The sequence below is a fragment of the Salmo salar genome, chromosome ssa16 (assembly GCF_905237065.1).
Source record: "Salmo salar chromosome ssa16, Ssal_v3.1, whole genome shotgun sequence".
Classification (NCBI taxonomy): Eukaryota; Metazoa; Chordata; class Actinopteri; order Salmoniformes; family Salmonidae; genus Salmo; species Salmo salar.
Genome location: NC_059457.1, coordinates 24694483 through 24717113, shown reverse-complemented (window position 1 = coordinate 24717113; position 22631 = coordinate 24694483). Strand labels below are relative to the sequence as shown.

Here is a 22631-nt window from a genome sequence, read left to right as displayed (position 1 = left end):
GGTAATCAAACTTTTATAATAGTAAATATGATTATGGTGAGTGCTAAACTTGCCGGGTGTCTAAATAGCGAGCCCGTGATGCCTGGGCTATGTACTTAGAATATTGCAAAATGTGCTTTCACCAAAAAGCTATTTTAAAATCGGACATATCGAGTGCATAGAGGAGGTCTGTATCTATAATTCTTAAAATAATTGTTATGCTTTTTGTGAACGTTTATCGTGAGTAATTTAGTAAAATGTTAGCGAATTCCCCGGAAGTTTGCGGGGGATGCTAGTTCTGAACGTCACATGCTAATGTAAAAAGCTGGTTTTTGATATAAATATGAACTTGATTGAACAAAACATGCATGTATTGTATAACATAATGTCCTAGGGTTGTCATCTGATGAAGATCATCAAAGGTGAGTGCTGCATTTAGCTGTCTTCTGGGTTTTGGTGACATTATATGCTGGCTTGAAAAATGGGTGTCTGATTATTTCTGGCTTGGTACTCTGCTGACATAATCTAATGTTTTGCTTTCGTTGTAAAGCCTTTTTGAAATCGGACAGTGTGGTTAGATTAACGAGAGTCTTGTCTTTAAATGGCTGTAAAATAGTCATATGTTTGAGAAATTGAAGTAATAGGATTTTTGAAAATCGCGCCACAGGCTGGCAGTGGCTGTTACGTAGGTGGGACGCAAGCGTATAGCCCATAGAGGTTAAATATATTTACATAAGAATTCAGACCCTTTACTCAGTGATGACAGCCTCGGGTCTTCTTGGGTATGACGCTACAAGCTTGGCACACCTGTATTTTGGGAGTTTCTCCCATTCTTCTCTGCAGATCCTCTCAAGCTCTGTCAGGTTGGATGGGGAGTGTCACTTTTTAGATCTCTCCAGAGATGATCGGTCAGGTTCAAGTCCAGACTCTGGCTGGGCCACTCAAGGACATTCATAGACTTGTCCCGAAGCCACTCCTGCGCTGTCTTGGCTGTGTGCTTAGGGTCGATGTCCTGTTGGAAGGTGAACCTTCGCCCCAGTCTGAGGTCCTGAGCGCTCTAGAGCAGGTTTTCATCAAGGATCTCTGTGTACTATGCTCCGTTCTTGTTTCCCTCGATCCTCACTAGTCTCCCACTCCCTGCCGCTGAAAACAATTACTACAATATGATGCTGCCACCTCCATGCTTCACTGTAGGGATGGTGCCAGGTTTCATCAGGACGTGGCAGTTGGCATTCACGCCAAAGAGTGCAATCATGGTTTCATCAAACCAGAGAATCTTGTTTCTCATGGTCTGAGAGTCCTTTAGGTGCCTTTTTGGCAAATTCCAAGTGGGCTGTCGTGTGTATTTTACTGAGGAGTGGCTTCCGTCTGGCTACTACCTTAAACGCCTGATTGGTGGAGTGTTGCAGAGATGGTTGTCCTTCTGGAAGGTTCTCCCATCTCCACAGAGGAACTCTGGAGCTCTATCAGAGTGACCGTCTGTTTTTGGTCATCTCCCTGACCAAGGCCAGCTCTAGGAAGAGTCTTGGTGGTTCCAAACTTCTTCCATTTAAGAATGATGGCCACTGTGTTCTTGGGGCCATATTTTGGTAGCCTTCCCCAGATCTGTGCCTCGACACAATCCTGTCTCGGAGCTCTATGAACAATTCTTTCGACCTCATGGCTTGGTGTTTGTTCTGACATGCACTGTCCAATGTGGGACCTTATTCAGACCGGTGTGTGCCTTTCCAAATCATGTCCAATCAATTGAATTTACGACAGGTGGACCAATGAAGTTGTAGAAACATCTCAAGGATGCACCTGAGCTCAATTTCGAGTCTCCTAGCAAAGGGTCTGAATACTTATGTAAATAAGGTATTTCTGTTTTTTATTTTTAATACATTTGCAAAATATCTCTAAAAACCTGTTTTTGCTTTGTCATTATGGGGTATTATATGTGGATTGATGAGGAAATGTTTTTATTTAATCCATTTCAGAATAAGGCTGTAACGTAATAAAATGTGGAAAAGGGGAAAAGGTCAGAATACTTTCTGAATGCACTGTACATGCTAAAACGCACCAGTAAGATCTTGTTAGCTCGTGCTTGGCTCTGTCCTCCTCCTTGCTTTTTCTGCCCACTATGCTTAATTTGCTTCCATTGGAAATGACACCGGTGGTGTATCTTGGGTTAATTACCAGTATCTTTGACTACAATGCACATTAACCGTGGGTTCTAGCCCCCCCTCGGGTCAAGCATTTTGCTAAGGAAAACAATGTTTTGTCTGAACTTCTCTTATCAACACACTAAACAATCAATGTAATTCTACATTTCAAAGGGAAAAACAAACTTGTGAGATTCAAACCCTTGCCTTAGTCTGCGACAATTAAGTGGAGCTAGGTACACTACACTGAGAGCTATTTGACCAGTCAGTCAAACAAATGTGATCTAGTTGCTTTGATTATCAGAATGTGCCGTTGTTTCTGTTAACCCATTACAGTCTAAACCCTGTCTAAGCCGTGGGAGGGGGTTCTACTAAGCTATATGGAATTGTTTTACGGTCATACCAAGGATCATCTTGCTATTTGATTTTGAATTGTAAGACCCCTTGAAGTATCAATAAAACTTGTAAAAACAAATTGGATTCAAAATATACTGCTAAAAAAAATAAAGGGAACACTAAAATAACACATCCTAGATCTGAATGAATGAAATAATCTTATTAAATACTTTTTTCTTTACATAGTTGAATGTGCTGACAACAAAATCACACAAAAATAATCAATGGAAATCCAATTTATCAACCCATAGAGGTCTGGATTTGGAGTCACACTCAAAATTAAAGTGGAAAATCACACTACAGGCTGATCCAACTTGGATGTAATGTCCTTAAAACAAGTCAAAATGAGGCTCAGTAGTGTGTGTGGCCTCCACGTGCCTGTTTGACCTCCCTACAACGCCTGGGCATGCTCCTGATGAGGTGGCGGATGGTCTCCTGAGGGATCTCCTCCGAGACCTGGACTAAAGCATCCGCCAACTCCTGGACAGTCTGTGGTGCAACGTGGCGTTGGTGGATGGAGCGAGACATGATGTCCCAGATGTGCTCAATTTGATTCAGGTCTGGGGAACGGGCAGGCCAGTCCATAGCATCAATGCCTTCCTCTTGCAGGAACTGCTGACACACTCCAGCCACATGAGGTCTAGCATTGTCTTGCATTAGGAGGAACCCAGGGCCAACCGCACCAGCATATGGTCTCACAAGGGGTCTGTGGATCTCATCTCGGTACCTAATGGCAGTCAGGCTACCTCTGGCGAGCACATGGAGGGCTGTGCGGCCCCCCAAAGAAATATCACCCCACACCATGACTGACCCACCGCCAAACCGGTCATGCTGGAGGATGTTGCAGGCAGAAGAACGTTCTCCACGGCGTCTCCAGACTCTGTTACGTCTGTCACGTGCTCAGTGTGAACCTGCTTTCATCTGTGAAGAGCACAGGGCGCCAGTGGCGAATTTGCCAATCTTGGTGTTCTCTGGCAAATGCCAAACGTCCTGCACGGTGTTGGGCTGTAAGCACAACCCCCACCTGTGGACGTCGGGCCGTCATACCACCCTCATGGAGTCTGTTTCTGACCGTTTGAGCAGACACATGCACATTTGTGGCCTGCTGGAGGTCATTTTGCAGGGCTCTGGCAGTGCTCCTCCTGCTCCTCCTTGCACAAAGGCGGAGGTAGCGGTCCTGCTGCTGGGTTGTTTCCCTCCTACAGCCTCCTACACGTCTCCTGATGTACTGGCCTGTCTCCTGGTAGCGCCTCCATGCTCTGGACACTACGTTGACAGACACAGCAAACCTTCTTGCCACAGCTCGCATTGATGTGCCATCCTGGATGAGCTGCACTACCTGAGCCACTTGTGTGGGTTGTAGACTCCGTCTCAAGCTACCACTAGAGTGAAAGCACCGCCAGCATTCAAAAGTGACCAAAACATCAGCCAGGAAGCATAGGAACTGAGAAGTGGTCTGTTGTTCCCACCTGCAGAACCACTCCTTTATTGGGGGTGTCTTGCTAATTGCCTATAATTTCCACCTGTTGTCTATTCCATTTGCACAACAGCATGTGACATTTTTTGTCAATCAGTGTTGCTTCCTAAGTGGACAGTTTGATTTCACAGAAGTGTGATTGACTTGGAGTTACATTGTGTTGTTTAAGTGTTCCCTTTATTTTTTTGAGCAGTGTATTTTGGGCCTTACTGCTATTAGCCCATACAAACGTAGATTAACAGATTAACTACATGGAACAACAGATAGTCCCCCAAAAAACATTCACTACATGGAACAACAGATAGTGGCGGGGGGATCATATTAGTGTGTAGCCCAAACTGTTTGGACGCTACAGATGATTTTGTCAGTTGACTGATTCTCGGGATGTTTCATGGTCTGACAAACATTGCTCTAACTCTGTCACCTTTCACAGCAGATGCCTTTCACGCCCATCTTCCCTATTATCACCTGTGTATTTATATCTGTGTTCTCTGTCTGTTTGTTGTCAGTTCGTCTTGTCTTCTCTCCTTACTCGACCCCCCCTCTATGCCACTCTGCTGTGGGGCGACCAGTCCAAGTCTCTCCAGGCACTCATCGACTCGGTGGCCGATGTGAGTCTCATAGACATTACCCTGGCGTTTGAGCTGGGCATCCCCACTCAAGCCCTCTCCATTCCCATGGGTGTTAGAGCGCTGGACAGGCACTCTATAGGCCAGGTAACCCACCAGACCACCCACATCAGCCTACAAGTGTCAGGGAGGCTATCCAATTCCTCTCTGCAGGTCCCCGTGGTATTGGGATTCTCCTGGCTCCAGCGACACAATCCCTCCATTGACTGGGCTACTGGTGCCATCGTGGGCTGGAGCTCGTCCTAACACTCATTGCCTGAAGTCAGCTCTGCCTGCCCCGGGATGTCTTCCAGGGGGCTTGCAAATTGCCCAGGACCTTTTCGCCAGCTCCGCAGAGTACCAGGACCTCCGGGAGGGGTTCAGTAAGGCTCGGGCCACTTCGCTTCTGCAGCACCAACCGGTATCCAAGAAGGTCAAGTCTGAGGCACTGGCATGTCGCTATAGGGCTGCGGCTACACCCCCGGAAGCCGAGACCTGTACCCCCCCGCTCCAAGATCATTAGCCCCTCTGCTGTTCGTCCTCTGTTGCCCTGTACCCTCCTTATTTTTTCTACCTTTTCTGTCTAGAGTCAAAACCATGTCTGACAGCCCCTTGTCTTCTGTTTCTAGGCCCATCCCTCCCTCCCCCCCGTGTCATCGAGGGCCAGCAAGCGTACACGGTGAGACGCCTCCTGAGGGTTCGACCACGGAGCAGGGGTTTCCAGTACCTGGTTGACTGGGAGGGTTATGGCCCGGAGGAGAGGTGCTGGGTTCCCGCTAAAGACATCTTGGACCCGGCCCTCATCGCCGACTTTCACCGCCGCCAGCCCAGTCAACCAGGTATCCTCCCAGGTGGAATGCCAAGTGGCATCCCTAGGGGGGGGGTACTGTCACACCCTGATGTTTCACCTGTCCTTGTGCTTGTCTCCACCCCCCTCCAGGTGTCGCCCATTTTCCCTATTACCCTGTGTATTTATTCCTGTGTTCTCTGTCTGTTTGTTGCCTGTTCGTTCAAGCTTACCAGCCTCTCTTTCCTCGTCCTCCTGGTTTTTGACCTTTGCCTGTCCTGACCCTGTACCCACCCGCCTGACCTCTCTGCCTGCCGTCCTGTACCTTTGCTCCACCTCTGGATTACTGAACTCTGCCTGACCCCGAGTCCGCCTGCCGTCCTGTACTTTTGCCTTACCCTGGATTTTCGACCCCTGCCTGCCTTGACCTGTCTTTGCCTGCCCCTGTTGCTTCAATAAACATTGTCACTTCAAGTCTGCATCTGGGTCTTACCTTGATCCCTGATAGATGCAGATATCTCTAACTTAAACTGCCTTTTTTTATAGGGATTTTTTTTCTTTCATTATGCTAATTAGATTTGAACAGCTAACATATAGTGTTTGATCACGTGCAACTTCATCAACAATTTTAATTGTCTGATGCTCATTTTGAGACATAATTATTTTTTTTCTTAAACTTGTTCTAATGTTTGCAAGTATGGTACCTGTGGCTCCAGTCCAGACAACCAGTTGCCCACTTCTGGACCTGATCTGACCAATAGCTGCCTAACACCTGTGCTAAGGTCTCAACTCTGTTCTAGTCCAGTAGATGGCAGCAGAATATCTGTTTTTGAACGTTAAATAATTCTACGTTGGGAAACAGTCATGGATGTGACTGCAGAGTAACACCTATGCATACAAGCATGTACAAACACATCTTCCATAACCCACTTACACAACCCCCGCATCTAGTTCCTAGAACCTGTATAATGTTCTATTGAAGTGGAGTGACCTCACAAGTTTAACTTTTAGTTGACAAGTCAGGATCTGGAAGCCTAACAGTCTTGCAGAGCAACAATATGCTGTTGTGTCTTCTCCCTGGAAATCTGTGGACCAGTTTGTCTTGAAAAGAGCCATCAGTACAGCTTTGTCAAACCAATGTGTGTGAGTGTGTGTATCATGGTTGCTGTAAGGAGAGGTATATATTTCATTTGATTGATTGGTGAGATCACTGTCTGCAACCCTTCCCCCACCCAGTCAGCTGTTTTTGTATTGTGCTGTACTCTGGAGTTTCAATAAAACAAAAAAAAGCCCTTATATCCATTCTGTTTCTCTAATTATTTTCTTAATGTGCAGTTCACACTGGTAAAGTTGTGTCCGTTGCCAGAATAATCATGATTATTCTGCTCTGACACAATAGTTCTGGCTGTTTTGGTGTTTTGGCACATACCACAGTGTTGTCCAGACAGCACTAAGTGTTTTGGTGGTTTGATAGGGCATTCCGGATTATGAGCGTCACTCACTACCGCAGGGATCATCAACTCGATTCAAAAATAATGTTCCTAATGTTTTGTACACTCAGTTTAGTTGTACTGTAATCAAATGAAACAAATTAAATAAATGAAAGAAACAATGTTTAGCAGGCACTCGTTTGCATCATGCTTGTCTTGAGCATTTGGCCATAGGATATCATCAACATTGCATTAAATGTCCTTATGGGGAAAACCTTTTGGTGTGGCGAATCCATGGCTAACATAGGTCTGGATTGATGTCATTGCATGCCTCATCCATGCCCTAAAGGAGGTGGTACGCTCATGGGGATGGCAATCATACATCTTTTTTATGTAACCAGGCAAGTCAGTTAAGAACAAATTCTTATTTACAATGACAGCCTGCACCGGCCAAACCCAGATGATGCTGGGCCAATTGTGTGCCGCCCTATGGGACTCCCAATGACGTCCAGTTGTGGTACAGCCTGAATTCGAACCAGGGTCTCTGTAGTGACACCTCTAGCACTGAGATGCAGTGCTTTAGACCACTGCACCACTCAGGAGCCCTAAATCAAATCAAATGTTATTTGTCACATGTGCAGAATACAAAAGATGTAGATCATACCGTGAAATGCTTACCGTAATTTCCGGACTATTAAGCGCACCTGAATATAAGCCGCACCCACTCAATTTAAAAAATATATATATTTTGAACATAAATAAGCCGCGCATGTCTATAAGCCGCAGGTGCCTACCGGTACATTGAAACAAATTAACTTTACACAGGCTTTAACAAAACACAGCTTGTAACAAAAATAAATAGGCTTTAACGAAACACGGCTTGTAACAAAAATAAATAGGCTTTAACAAAACACGGCTTGTAACAAAAAATAAAAAATTAGCAGTAAGCTTTAGTTGTCTTTTTGCACTGAGTCAATTCCTCACGCTGCTGTTTCCAACGTCTTATCATCGACTCATTAAGACCAAGCTCCCGTGCAGCAGCTCTATTTCCTTTTCCAACAGCCAGATCAATCGCCTTCAACTTGAAAGCTGCATCATATGCATTTCTCCGTGTCTTTGCCATGATGAGGGTGACAAAATAACTACCGTAATCAGAATGATGGGAAGTTTGAGAGCGCTTGATTTAATCTAAACAGTAAACAAAAAAGTAGTTTGACCTTAACCCGTTCGGCAATTTCATTGGTCTAACGAAAGCTTCATGCCGCCAAAAAACTGAGCACGTCACAGAATGTGAAAGCGGGAAAAATCCATATATTAGCCGCGTCATTGTTTAAGCCGTGAGGTTCAAAGCCTGGGAAAAAAGTTGCGGCTTATAGTCCGGAATTTACGGTACTTACAGGCCTTTAACCAACAATGCAGTTTTAAGAAAAATATTTACTAAATAAACTACAGTAAAAAATAAAAGAGCAACAATAAAATAACAATAAGAAAGCTATATACAGGGGGTACTGGTACAGAGTCAATGTGCAGGGTACAGGTTAGTCAAGGTAATTGAGGTATGTACATGTAGATCGGGGTAAAGTGACTATAAATAGATGATAGATAATAAACAGCGAGTAGCAGCAGCGTAAAAAAAGGAGGGGGGTAAATGCAAATAGACCACCAGTATTGTAATCATATGTATTATGTTTTACAGTATTGTATTGTACTTATCTATTATAGTGGTCCTGTTCATGGCTCAATTCATAAGCGCATGGCACTAGCAACACCAGTGTTGTGGGTTTGATTCCCACTGGGGTCACATACGAAAACTTTTGTTTCTTTGGATTAAAGCGTAAAATAGTACATTGCCGTATTTAAATCATACTTTATATGTTTCTACTTTACAGACATACATTTTCATTATGATGTTCTCAAAATCTATAGTAGACAAACCAGTTTAAATATATAGGTTTACCAAATGGTTAGGTGATTATCAATTAAGAGCAGTTGGACTAAGTAAGTGATCAATGTTGTTCGAGATTCAGCGCAAATTATTAAAGTAATTGTGAAGATCTTCACAGATGTGTGACAACCTACAGTGCATTCGAAAAGTATTCAGACCCCGTTACTTTTTCCACATTTTGTTACGTTACAGCCTTATTCTAAAATTATTATTTTTTTAACTCATCAATCTGCACACAACACCCCATAATAACGCAAAAACAGTATTTTAGTAATGTTTGCACATTTATTGAAAATTAAAACAGAAATATCTTATTTACATAAGTATTCAGACCCTTTGATATGAGACTCGAAATTGAGCAGGTGCATCCTGTTTCCATTGATCATCCTTGAGATGTTTCTACAACTTGATTGGAGTCCATCTGTGGTAAATTCAATTGATTTGACATGATTTGGAATGGCACACACCTGTCTATATAAGGTCCCACAGTTGACAGTCCAAAGCAGAGCAAAAACCAAGCCATGAGGTCAAAATAATTGTCCGTAGAGCTCTGAGACAGGATTGTGTTGAGGCGCAGATCTGGGGAAGGGTACCCAAAAACAAATTCAGCGTTGAAGGTCCCCAAGCCTCAATCATTCTTAAAAGAAAAAAGTTTGGAACCACCAACACTCTTCTAGAGTTGGCCGCCCGGCCAAACTGAGCAATCGGGGGAGAAGGGCCTTGACCAGGGAGGTGACCAAGAACGCGATGGTCACTCTGACAGAGCTCCAGAGTTCCTCTGTAGAGATGGGAGAACCTTCCAGAAGGACAACCCTTCAGGCCTTTATGGTAGAGTTGCCAGACAGAAGCCACTCCTCAGTAAAAGCCACATGACAGCCTGCTTAGAGTTTGACAAAAGGGACCTAAAGAGCTCAGACCATGAGAAACAAGATTCTCTGGTCTGATGAAACCAAGATGGAACTCTTTGGTCTGAATGTCAATGGTCATGTCTGGAGGAAACCTGTCACCCTCCCTACAGTGAAGCATGGTGGTGGCAGCAATGTGCTGTGGGAATGTTTCTCAGCAGCAGGGACTAAGAAACTAGTCAGGATCGAGGGAAAGCTGAACAAAGCATAATACAGAGAGATCCTTGATGAAAACCTGTTCCAGAGCGCTCAAGACCTCAGACTGGGGCGAAGGTTCACCTTCCATCGGGACAACAACCCTAAGTACACAGCCAAGACAATGCAGGAGTGGCTTCGGGACAAGTCTCTAAATGTTCTTTAGTGGCCCAGCCAGAGCCTGGACCCATCCAATCTGACAGAGCTTGAGAGGATCTGCAGAAAAGAATGAGAGAAATTCCCCAAGTACTGGTGTGCCAAGCTTGTAGCGTCATACCCAAGAAGTACTTCAACAAAGTACTGAGTAAAGGGTAATGTAAATGTGATATTTCCATTTTTTTTTTTTTATACAATTGCAAAAATGTCTAAAAACCTGTTTTTGCTTTGTCATTATGGGGTATTGTGTGTAGATTGATGAGGGAAAAAGCAATTTAATCAATTTTAGAATAAGGCTGTAATGTGACAAAATGTGGAAAAAGTCAAGGGGTCTGAATACTTTCAGAATATACTGTATGCATGCTAACTTCAACATGCACGCTTTTTCTGATTACATAAGAAGACGTTTATAGTTATAGTAACTTCAACATTTAGCCATAGATATGTTACTACTGTTAATGTTGAATGGTGCATTAGTTTGTAAGATAGCCTTACATTTAGGCTATTTACTGTATTACAAAAGTAATTTTGAATTGTGTTTGGTTGTCAACACAACCAAATATTAACATTTGAATGAGATTCATCTTCTGCTTGGATAGTTTCATCTGTGCCACTGACTTATTCTGGCTTTAATTCCAGTTTGTCTACAAATTAATCATTTCTATATTTGATTTGCGTCTCCATCTTAACCAAACATCTAAGTTAAAGAATAGAGATGAGATAAATCAAATCCAATTTTAAATGCACTTTAAATAAAGTTAGATTTTATTTAGTCTAATTCTTTAAATTTGATTTTTGGTTAAGATGGAGACATGAATCTAACATATCAATTAACCAGAATAAGTCAGTGGCACAGATAGAACTATCCAAACAAAATAACCATCTCCTTCAAATGTTGATATTTGGTTGCATTGACACCCTAACATAATTTAATATCACTAAATATAATTCAAATTAAAATCAACCCGAGCTTGAAACCCTAGGCCTATTGTATTTTCTATTTTAGTTGAATTGAAACAATAGTTGTTGATGACTTTGCAAATGCTATATAGGCCTAAATAGCATCATTGATGATATATGAGTGATAAAGTATGGTCACATTTAATTTTCTCTGTTAAACCTACCCTTTGGAATGACTACTATAGCAACATTGATTTTGTAGATCACTTAACAATCATTCTCATGGCAGCACATTGGTAATAGTCAGTGATAAATATCATAGCAGGGCTTGGTTAAAACCCAGAATGGGAGACCAAAGGGTAGCTATAGATATATCAATACTCCAGTAGGAGGTGTGGCCCAGCCTATAGTTTTTTTTCTGATAGTAGATATAACGTTGAAGATATGACGTTGTTTAAAGGTACAAATTCAACATATTTTATTATTTTATCTATGTAGAAATTTGGTTACCATGATGACATAATCATGTGGTGGAAATTTTACCCTCAAAACAACAGTTGATGACTTTTTCCAAATCCAATGTATTTTCTATGTAGATTCCACGTCACAATACACAGACAAATTACGCTGAAACAACGTTGATTCAACCAGTTTGTGCCCAGTGGGTTGCTTGTAAAGCTTGTGTTCAAGTCCAGTTCCGTGAAATCAAGTTTGTGATGTTTTTGATGGTTTCTCTGCAGTGACGACTGGTTGGTTCACTGCTGAGTCCTCCGGTAAGGAGTTGCAAAACAACAGAAGAGCAGGCTGAGCAACCCTGGGTAATCGATTCATCATCCTGTTTCCGCATCATGACGGCAGGAAACCAACTCGAACACATTCATCACGTCAATAACTATGTCTCTGCCTGGGGGGTGTTACCCAACTCGGTTTTTATGTTATTGTCTACGCTGCCTGATGCTATTTAACCACCTTACTGAGACAGCAGGGTCACTTCCTGAATCAACAGTAGCAACAACCAATCACAACATTCCATTTCCCACAGGAAGTTAAACTGTGTGGGCTCCAAGCCCTGGTCAGATGCCCAGGGTCCTTGCTATCTGGCATCCTTGGGACGTCAGCCCATTAAAGTTGAAATGTTAAATGGTTAAGGTAAGGGTTAAGGTTAGGGTTATGTAAGGGTTAAGGTGATGCTAAGGCGTTAAGGTTAGGGTTAGAGTTTAGGGTATGCGACATCCAAAGGATTCCAGATAGCACTAACCGATGCCCAGGGATGTATTTAATTTCTCCTAGCTCCTTCACAGAACTGACAGACTGAATAAGTGAAGGGGTAACATTTTATATGAAGGGGTTTTAAGGCAGACAACGCTGTCATAAGACTACATGACATGTGACATAAACATGAATAGATATTTATATATGTTTGTTCTAGTCATCAATAAGTGTAATTTCATTTCCAATGTCAAGTTGACATAATTCATTATTATCATATCATTGTCTTGGCATAACTTGTCATGGTAGTATGTTATCATTCAGTGCCTTCGGAAAGTATTTATACCCTTTGACTTATTCCACATTTTGTTGTGTTACAGCCTGAATTAAAATTAGATTCAAGAATTAATTTTTCTTACCCATATACACACAATACCCTATAATGACAAAGTGAAAACATGTTTTTAGACATTTTTGCAAACGTATTGAAAATGAAATACAGAAATATCTCATTTACATAAGTATTCAAACCACTTTTCTATGACACGCCAAATTGAGCTCAGGTGCATCCAATTTCCTTTGATCATCCTTGAGATGTCACTACAACTTGATTGAAGTCCCCCTATGGCCAATTCAATTTTCTGGAAACACACCTATCTATATAAGGTCCCAAAGTTGACAGTGCATTTCAGAGCAGAAACTATACAATGAAGACCAAGGAACTGTCCGTAGATCTCCAAGAATTGTGATGAGGCATACACTAAGTATACCCAACATTAGGAATGCCTTCCTAATATTGAGTTTGTCCCCAGAACTGCCTCAATTCCTCATGGCATGGACTCTACAAGGTGTCGAAAGCATTCCACAAGGGTGCTGGCCAATGTTGACACCAATGCTTCCCACAGTTGTGTCAAGTTGGCTGGACGTCCTTTGGGTGGTGGTAGTGGACCATTCTTGATACACACGAGAAACTGTTGAGTGCGAAAAACCTGCAGCGTTGCAGTTCTTGACACAAACCAGTACACCTGGCACCTACTTGCCTATTCACCCTCTGAATGGCACACATACACAATCCATGTCTCAGTTTTAAAGGTTTAAAAATCCTTGTTTAACCTGTTTCCTGTCCTTAATCTACACTGATTGAAGTGTATTTAACAAGTGACATCAATAAGGGATCAAAGCTTTCACCTGAATTTACCTGGTCAGTCTATATCATGGAAAGAGCAGGTTTTCTTAATATTTTGAATAGTCAGTGTTTATCTGGATTTAAAGAGTGTTTAAAGTGTTGAGTTTCAAAGAGCACAATTTCATTGGGAAATTGAAAAAATATGAAACTTCCCAGACTCTGCCTCGAACTGGATTTCTGACTAAACTGAGCAACCAGGCAAGAAAGACATTGGTCAGGCAGGTGACCAAGAACCCAATGACCACTCTGACAGAACTACAGAGTTCCTTGACTGAGAACCTGCCAGAAGGACAACAGTCTCTACAGCACTTCACCAATCTGGGCTTTATGGGAAAGTGGCTATGTGGAACCACTGCTGAGAAAAAGGCACGACAGCACGCCTTGAGTTTGGAAAAAGGCGTTAAAGACAGAGTATAAGGCAAAAGATTCTGTGGTCTGATGAGACAAAGATTGAACTGCAGGCACAGCTCATCACCCGTCTAACACCATCCCTACCATGAAGCATGGTGTTGGCAGCATCATGCTATGGGGATGCTTTTAAGCAGCAGGGACTGGGAGACTGGTAAGGATAGAGGGAACAATTAATGGAGTCAAATACAGGCAAATCCATGATGAGAACCTGCTTCAGAGTGCAAACAATCTTAGTCTGGGGCAAAGATTTATGTTCCAACAGGACAATGACCCCAAGCATACAGCCAAAGCAATGCTGGAATGACTTCAGAACAGAAATGTGAAAGTCCTTGAGTGGCCCAACCAAAGCCCAGACTTGAGTTCCCATTGAAAATCTGTGGAAAGACTTGAAGATTGCTGTTCACCGTTGCTCCCCTTCTAATTTAACAGAGTTTGAGAAAATCTGCAGGGAAGAATGGGAGAAAATCCCCAAATCCAGAAGTGAAAAACTGATACAGACATACCCAAGACGACTCAAAACTGTAATCGCCGCCAAGGGTGCTTCTACAAAGTATTGACACAGGGGTATGAATACTTATGTAAATTTGATATTTCTGTATTTCATTTTCAATAAATTAGCAAACACTTCTAAAAACATGTTTTCACTTTGTCATTATGGGTTATTGTGTGTAAATGGGTGAGAATAAAAATGATTTAATCCATTTTGAATTCAGGCTGTAACACAACAAAATGTGGAATAAGTCAAGGGGTATATGAATACTTTCTGAAGGCACTTTACCTTCAGGGTCAAAGTCACATGATAACTTATATTGACAGTGATATAGACTGACTTTCATTACATGAAATGCCAGACAGACATGAATGCCATTTTCGACATGCGGGATAAATCTAATAAGACCTACTATGGCTCTTCAACATATACTCTCTGATTACAACCTAATTGATGCCTGGCAAGCTCATAGCACTAAAGCCAAAGAGTACACTTTCTATTCAAACAGGCACAAACATTCTCCCGAATCGATCTCATGCTATTATCTACTCCTCTATTTTTTTTATCAAGAATTTGACATATGAGACTATCTGATCATCATGCTGGCTACTGTCATTAAGCATTTCAGAATTTCCTAAAACAGCCACAAGATGGCACTTTGACATTTCCTTACTATAAAATCACATTTTCTGTGAACAATTTGAAACTGAATTGAATGAATTCATAATGAACTGAAATTCAGTGGATGATCCTCTGATTTTATGGGATGCCATGCAACTGCATTAAAGAAGATAAAGGATTTGTAAAAGTTGTTAACGATGTTAGAGCATTCTCAAAAAAACAGTTAGCAACTACTCTCTCCAAAGTCAAGACAGAACTAAATCTATTGATAACACAGAGAGCAGAATTTGCCATCCATCGAGTTAAACTTAACCATTACTTCTATGGTAATCGACCCAGTCGTCTACTGGCTAACAACCTTCACACTAATGATCGATTAGCGGATATTGCAGCCATTGAATCTGAATCAGGTGAATTACTATCAGAACCCACATTAATAAACCAAAGATTCTCCGGTTTCTATAATTAATTGGAAATCCACGCCAAGACATTTGTTTTAAAAGATATAAGAACTCCTCTTCTCTCAACTAAGGAAGCCGGTTTGCTGGGAGCCCAAATCTCTCTCCATGAACTTATAGGGCATTGGATAACATTAATAAAGGCAAATCACCTGGTTGGGATGGTATTCCTCCTGAGGTCTGTTTAACATTTTGGAACCAATTATGTCAACTATTATTCAAAATGATTAACACAGCCGTTCACAAAGGTTCATTTGGAAGGGATGTAAATGCAGCACTAATTGAGCTTTTTGATACAAAAAAGTTACGAACGCCACACAGTGCTCTCACTAACGCCCTCTATCTTTAATAAACACATATATAAACAAAATTCAAACATTCTGTCGTCCCGTCTCGAAACGTACATACACAAATTGGTACATCCAGATCAAAGCACGTTTATTAAAAAATTATTATCCTCAGATAACCTCCGTTGTTGTCACGCCCTGACCAGTAAAGGGGTCATTTGTAATTGTAGTATGGGCAGGGCGTGGCAGGGGGTGTTTTTTTGTGTGTTTTGGGGTTTTTGGTTCTAGGGGATTTTGGTTCTAGTTTTCTATTTCTATGTTTCTTTTTCTATGTGTGGCCAGGTATGGCTTCCAATCAGAAGCAGATGTCTTTCGTTGTCTCTGATTCGAAGCCATACTTAGGCAGCCTGTTTTTCCTGTGTTTTTGTGGGTGATTGCTTTCTGTATAGCCTGTGTGCCTTATGGAACTGTTTCGTCATCTGTTTATTTTGTTTTGAGTGATCTTTCTAATAAAGTAAGAAGATGAGCACTATACCCGCTGCGCCTTGGTCTGTCCCTTACGACGCTTGTGACAGTTGTCTATTACATATCTTACAGTATATGCATCAGAAACCAAAGCTCCTTGGGCAGTTCTATCTGCAGAAAAAGCTTTTGATAGACTAGAATGGTCATATCTTTGGTCAGTTTTGTAATATATTGGACTTGGCTCCAATTTCATTAATATGATTAAAATACTATATGCCAATCCCTCAGCCATAGTAATAACAGGCAATACCTGCTCTGCTCCATTCAGATTAACTAGAAGTAGATGGCAAGGTGATCCCATCTCACCTCTGCGGTTTTTATTGTCTATGGAGCCTTTGGCCCAGGCAGTTCAACAATCAAAAGAAATTACACCAATATGTTTAAATTCTATGGATCACGTCATCTCATTATACACCGACGATATCTTAGTTTATCTAGACAATGTATCTCAATCTCTCCCAAACGCTTAGAAGTTCATAGACAAATTCAGCTCCCTCTCAAGTTATAAAATAAATCTAACCAAAGCTGCCCTACTCCGCCTCAAGAACCTGACAGAGGACCCCATCTCTACTTATGGAATCCCAATCGTTTCTCATTTTAAATATTTAGGAATAGATATATGTCCTTCTTTAGAAGAACAGAACGCTCAAATCAATTAAATCAGACCTCAATAGATGGACTAACATCCCAGTCGCTCTAACTGACAGAATTTATATTGTGAAGACGGTTGAATTTCGTGGGGTCCGTGATGCGTCAATGCTTCCTATGTCTCCCCCTTCTGGCTATTGGGATAAAATCCAGTGTGATTTCAAAATATATATGGAAAGGCAAGAGATCCAGGATTACATTTACAGAAAGGGAAACACGCTGGAGGGCTATCCATTCCAAACTTTACATTTTATTTCCAAGCATTAGCATGTCGCTCAATTATAAATTGGTTTAGACATGACTCTTCTGCTCTCTGGCTGAGAATAGAGAGAAATATGGTGGCTCCCATTGCTCTGGAAGAATTGGTGTTCTCTGGTCATTGTTGGGGAAGGCGGGGGGATTGGGGGTAACATAAGGGGAGACTCGGGATAGATTGGTAGGAGGGGGACTGATAAGAAACCTTGGTTGCTGGGTGTGACGGGAAGGGGTGGAAGACATGCTTTCTTTGGGTTGGGGAGGTGGGTGGGGGCAGATGAAGATGCGAGAGGAGAAGGCTAGGTGGGGTGGGACAGGGTGGGAAACATGGTTTCAGGGTGGGGAGGGAGGATGCGGGCTGGTGGATGTGGACTGAGGGGGTTGGGGGGAATGGGTTGGGGAGGGGGAGACTTTTTTGTTTATTTTCCTTGCACACAGAATATATCAAAACTGTTGATGCTGTTCTGTCTTTGTATGCATTTTTCTTCTTTTGAATGGCAGCCCACAGGTACAGGAAAGTATGAAATATGAAATGCTTATTTTATAACTGAATGTCTGAATACATCTGAATTCATATGACTTTGAATGTTATACCTGTACCTGCAACAAAGGATCAGCCGCAAAGTGGTAGGCCACACAAGCTCACAGAACTGGACCACCGAGAGCTTAAGCGTTTTGTGTGTAAAAATCATCTGTCCTCAGTTGCAACACTCACCACCAAGTTTCAAACTGCCTCTGGAAGAACTGTTCGTCGGAAGCTTGATAAAATGGGATTCCATGGCCAAGCAGCCGCACACAAGCCTAAGATCACCATGCGCAATGCCTGCGTCGGCTGGAGTGGTGTAAAGCTCGTCACCACTGGACTCTGGAGCAGTGGAAACGCGTTTTCTGGAGTGATGAATCACGCTTCACCATCTGGCAATCCGACGGACGAATCTGGGTTTGGCAGATGCCAGGAGAACACTATCTGCCCGAATGCAGAGTGCCAACAGTAAAGTTTGGTGGAGGAGGAATAATGGTCTGGGGCTGTTTTTCATGGTTCGGGCTAGGCCTTTTAGTTCCAGTGAAGGGAAATCTTAACGCTACAGCAAACAATGACATTCTAGACGATTCTGTGATTCCAACTTTGTGGCAACAGTTTGGGGAAGGCCCTTTACTGTTTCAGCATAATGCCCCTGTGCACAAAGCGAGGTCCATACAGAAATGTTTTTAGGAGATCAGTGTGAAACAACTTCACTGGCCTGCACAAAGCTCTGGCCTCAACCCCATCGAACACCTTAGGGATAAATTGGAACACCGACTGCGAGCCAGGCCTAACCACCCAGCGTCAGTGCCCAACCTCACTAATGCTCTTGTGGCTGAATGGAAGCAAGTCTCTGCAGCAATGTTCCAACATCTAGTGGAAAGCCTTCCCAGAACAGTGGAGGCTGTTATACCAGCAAAGGGAAAGGAAAGAGGGATACCTAGTCAGTTGTACAACTGAATGCCTTCAACTGAAATGTGTCTTCCACATTTAACCGAACCCCTCTGAATCAGAGAGGTGCGGGGGGCTGCCTTAATCGACATCCACGTCTTCGGCGGGGGGGGATCAACTCCATATTAATGCCCATGATTTTGGAATGAGATGTTCGACGAGCAGGTGTCCACATACTTTAGGTCATGTAGAGTATCTTACCATTCGCTAGCTGCCGCAAAGGCTAATGTGACTGGCCTATGTGTTCTAGTTACAGAGTCCGATCTGCAGCGGCATCTACATCAAGCTCAGCACCAGGAACTAGTGTAAGTCACCTTTGCTAAATCTTTCCATGACAAGTAAATAAATATACTGGAGCTAGGCATAAACATGATCTGTGTCTTGTCATAGTTAGTGTGTTTATAAGTAGGCTTCAACTAATACTATAGTTTTCTTTGTATTATGGAGGCTTAGTTGATTGTTTATGCAAAGCTTGACGTCTAAATTAGAGAAAAGTAGAGGTATTAGTTAGGAGGGGATGGTGTGGATGAATGACTGGTGAATGTTGGGGGTGGAGATTGTGTGTGAAGGTTAGTATGCATGATCTATTGAGATGAAGGGATGGGTGGATGTAGTACCTTGTTTGAGTATGTATTGATTGGGCCAAAGAACTAAAATGTTGGCTAATCATTGACTACTGTGTGTCCTACAGACAAATCCTGTAGCTGCGGATGATGACCTAAATACCAACTTTAGTAGTACAGATCCCGTAGACCCATTGGATGAAATCTTTCAGCCCAGTAACACGCTCAAGCTCATCTGACTCGGAAGAGGAAAACACTGCACGGGACCGGCAAGAGCCAAAGTGTAAAGTCTATAAGTCCAAGGTCATGGACCTCATGAAGTTCTGACAGCCAATCGTCTCTACAGACATTGGATATGTTGGGGCAACGATGAAAGTGAAGTGCAACTGTAATGGTGGACACACAGGAACATGGACCTCCAGTCCTGACATTCAGGAAATGGCAGAGGTTCCGCTTCTCATGGCTGCGTCTGTGCCGTTTTCAGGAGGCACTTACACTGAGTTGCAGGACTACTCAGACCATGAACCTGAAGTTGTTTGCCAACACTACCGTCTATCAGATTCAGAACACCTACCTGTTTACATTCATAAATGCACAATATGGTTAACGAAGGAATGCTATTTTGCAAAGACTGTTCCTGGATCAGGAGGAAAATAGTGTTGAAGCACAGCTGTCTGGGGATGCACGCAGCAACAGTCCAGGCTACAGGTCTCTATCTTTTTATTGCTATTTAACAGATAGTGCCTACTTAAGTAGGTTAGTATGTCTATTTTTTATGTGGTTTTTTTTACCCCTTTTTCTCCCCAATTTCGTGTTTTCCAATTGGTAGTTACAGTCTTGTCTCATCGCTGCAACTCTGTACGGACTCAGGAGAGGTGAAGGTTGAGAGCCGTGCGTCCCCCCAAAACACAACTCAACGAAGCCACACTGCTTCTTGACACAATGCCCACTTATCCCGGAAGCCAGCCGCACCAATGTGTTGGAGGAAACACCGTACACCGTACAACATCGCTAGTGCGCGTTGGGACAAGGACATCTCTGCCGGCCAAACCCTCCCCTAACCCGAACGAGTTAGTATGTGTTTTTATCATGTTTTCATTGATACAGGTATTGTCTTTATGCTTGTTATGGTGATGATAAGTGATTAAAAAAAATCCCAAGTTGGGATCAATAAAGTTCTCTACTCTGTTTCTATAGCACTAAATACACCACCTATTCCCTGATGACCGATGACACCAATGAAATTGTGCATACTGAACTGATACAGGTACAGTACTATTAATACAGTTTACAGTATCATGGTCAATGGTATGTTGTGTTATCACACCTGGTGGCCGGCTGTAATTCTATTTTACTTTTGCCGTTACAGGTCACAGAGGCACCCAGCTCTGTTGCGATGGAGGCAATTGGCTTCAAGTGGGCCCTGACAGAGCTGTTGGACAACATGGGTCTCCAAGTGGATGTGGTCACAACTGAACGATGAGGGAGCACTTCTCTGACATCCAACATGAGCTCGATGTGTGGCATACAGTGAAAGGTTAGCACTGCAGAACCAGGAGACACCTAGTAATTGTACTGGTGCATGTCCTGTTCTGAAGATATCTCAAATCAAATATATGTTGTCTGTCTTTGAAGGAGCACATCTGTGACGTACACAGCTGGACAGAGGGGAGGGGGAAGTCCACTGTCAACACCCTGACCTGTCTGATGATGACCATTGCAAGAAGAAGTGGCTTTCCATGGACTCAGTTATGTATGAATACCTTTTGTGTTGGACAAACGTTTGACAACGGATCACTCACAAATAGCCAGATTCAAAACATACAGGTTAATAGTCATCAATAACAGCATATTGTTTCAATACTTTCAATCAGAAAACCCAAAATAATTAGTCTACTCTGTTTTGTCTTTGTAAGCACACAGGCCACCCCAAAGCGGCAGGATTTTGGGCTCCTGGGCATGAAGGAGCAGACATCTTGCTATCCTGGATTATAATGAGAATGTGGGACGCAAACAAGCCAGGATAGCCAAAGATATATATGAAGCACTATTACCTCTTTAGAAAACAAAATCACCAATACACAAGCTTAGTGCTCCTCAAACTTTTCCCACCCTTAGAGTCTGTTCTTTGGCATGGAAGAGAGGGGCCTTTAGTATACTCTTCTAGCCTATTCACTCTATTGTTGGCCGTGCTTGTCTACTCAACAGCACAACTATAGGTGCTCATACACAACAGTACATGACTAGTCTTTTTACAAGTCATGCCCCCTTCAAACTTTTCACCCCTTTTTCTAACAATCCATCTCAATGTTCCATCTTTGACTGAGTATAACAAAACACATACCAGTCTAATTTACAATTTTTTGTTAACAGATGAACATGGTTTCTTGTATAGTTACACATCCTCATGATTTGTCTCCATGTCTTACACATCCTTATGATCAGTCTTCATGTCTTTCCAGGACACCTGCAGTACAAACACATCTTCTGCAAGAGGTCAAAGCAGTGGGTGGGAGAGGCTTGCTCCCCAAACCCAACATCCTTTCAAACATCGCTACAGCACTAATGCCTGCTAACCAGCTGCCATTGCCCAACACAAGAAGAGTTTCACCAGCTTAAGAACATTCAGGACCCTGCCTGGGACATTCAGTTAACATGGTTCTAAGCAGACATATGGAATTGTTTTAAGATGGTCATCCAATGGATCATTCAGCTATTTGATTTAGAATTTTAAGACCCCTTTAGTTATAAAAAAAAAATATATATATATAAACAAATAATTTGATAAAATATTGAATTTGGCCTTTACTACTATATCCCAGAGAAATGCAGTCAAAAGATAAATCATAAGAAAAGTTTTGAAGTGTTCGTCCTATATCTAGGAGATGCTGTATAAGACAGCTCAGGAAATATAATAGGTATTTTTTTTACACATACTTAACCCCTTTTTTGGGTAGGCACAAAACTACCTTCATACTTCCATAAATAGAAATATAACGGGATTTTATATTATGTTACATAGATTGACGCATCGGTGCATCAATCGACTCTAGGGTTTTTTAACTTGTCTCCTCCCCTTCATTTACACTGATTGAAGTGGATTTAAAAAGTAACATCAATAAAGGATCATAGCATTCACCTGGATTCACCTGGTCAATCTATGTCATGGAAAGAGCAGGTGTTCTTAATGTTTTGTATACTCAGTGTATGTATATAATGGATTTTTTTAAAGTATATCATCTTTTTTACAAGTTTACTGACAAGTGACTAAATGATTCCAGCTGCATCAAAAACCAATAAAGTGTTGACTTCAACTTCTGGATCAATTCATTGTGATATTCATGAAATGTAATGTATTTGGAAGTAACGAGCTCCAATCTTATTGCTAAAACAAATGATGCAGGAAGTTGGTGTATCATTTCTACGTTAATTTGTTGGCAAGTAAACATGTGTCAATAAAACAGTAATCAATATAACAAATAAGTAGACATGGCTTGTATTCAAGACAAAGAATGCAGGAACAGTTTTGGCAATGTATGACATATAGTGAGCTCCAAAAGTATTGGGACAGTGACACATTTTTTG

General features: G+C 42.2%; 1 long non-coding RNA gene across 3 annotated transcripts; it reads left to right on the top strand.

Annotated features, from left to right (window-relative positions):
- Positions 1-18568: 18568 nt before the first annotated feature.
- LOC106573445 (uncharacterized) lies at positions 18569-22360 on the top strand. 3 transcript variants are annotated; one of them, XR_001321346.2, is made up of 5 exons: positions 18569-18788; positions 19175-19754; positions 20244-20313; positions 20416-20583; positions 20682-22360. It is a non-coding gene; the product is annotated as an uncharacterized lncRNA (long non-coding RNA). The 3 variants fall into 3 exon arrangements; XR_006759713.1 differs by lacking the exon at positions 18569-18788 and having other exon boundaries at positions 18926-19754; positions 20682-20799; positions 20963-22360; XR_001321347.2 differs by lacking the exons at positions 18569-18788; positions 19175-19754 and adding an exon at positions 19761-20116.
- The last annotated feature ends 271 nt before the right edge of the window (positions 22361-22631 follow it).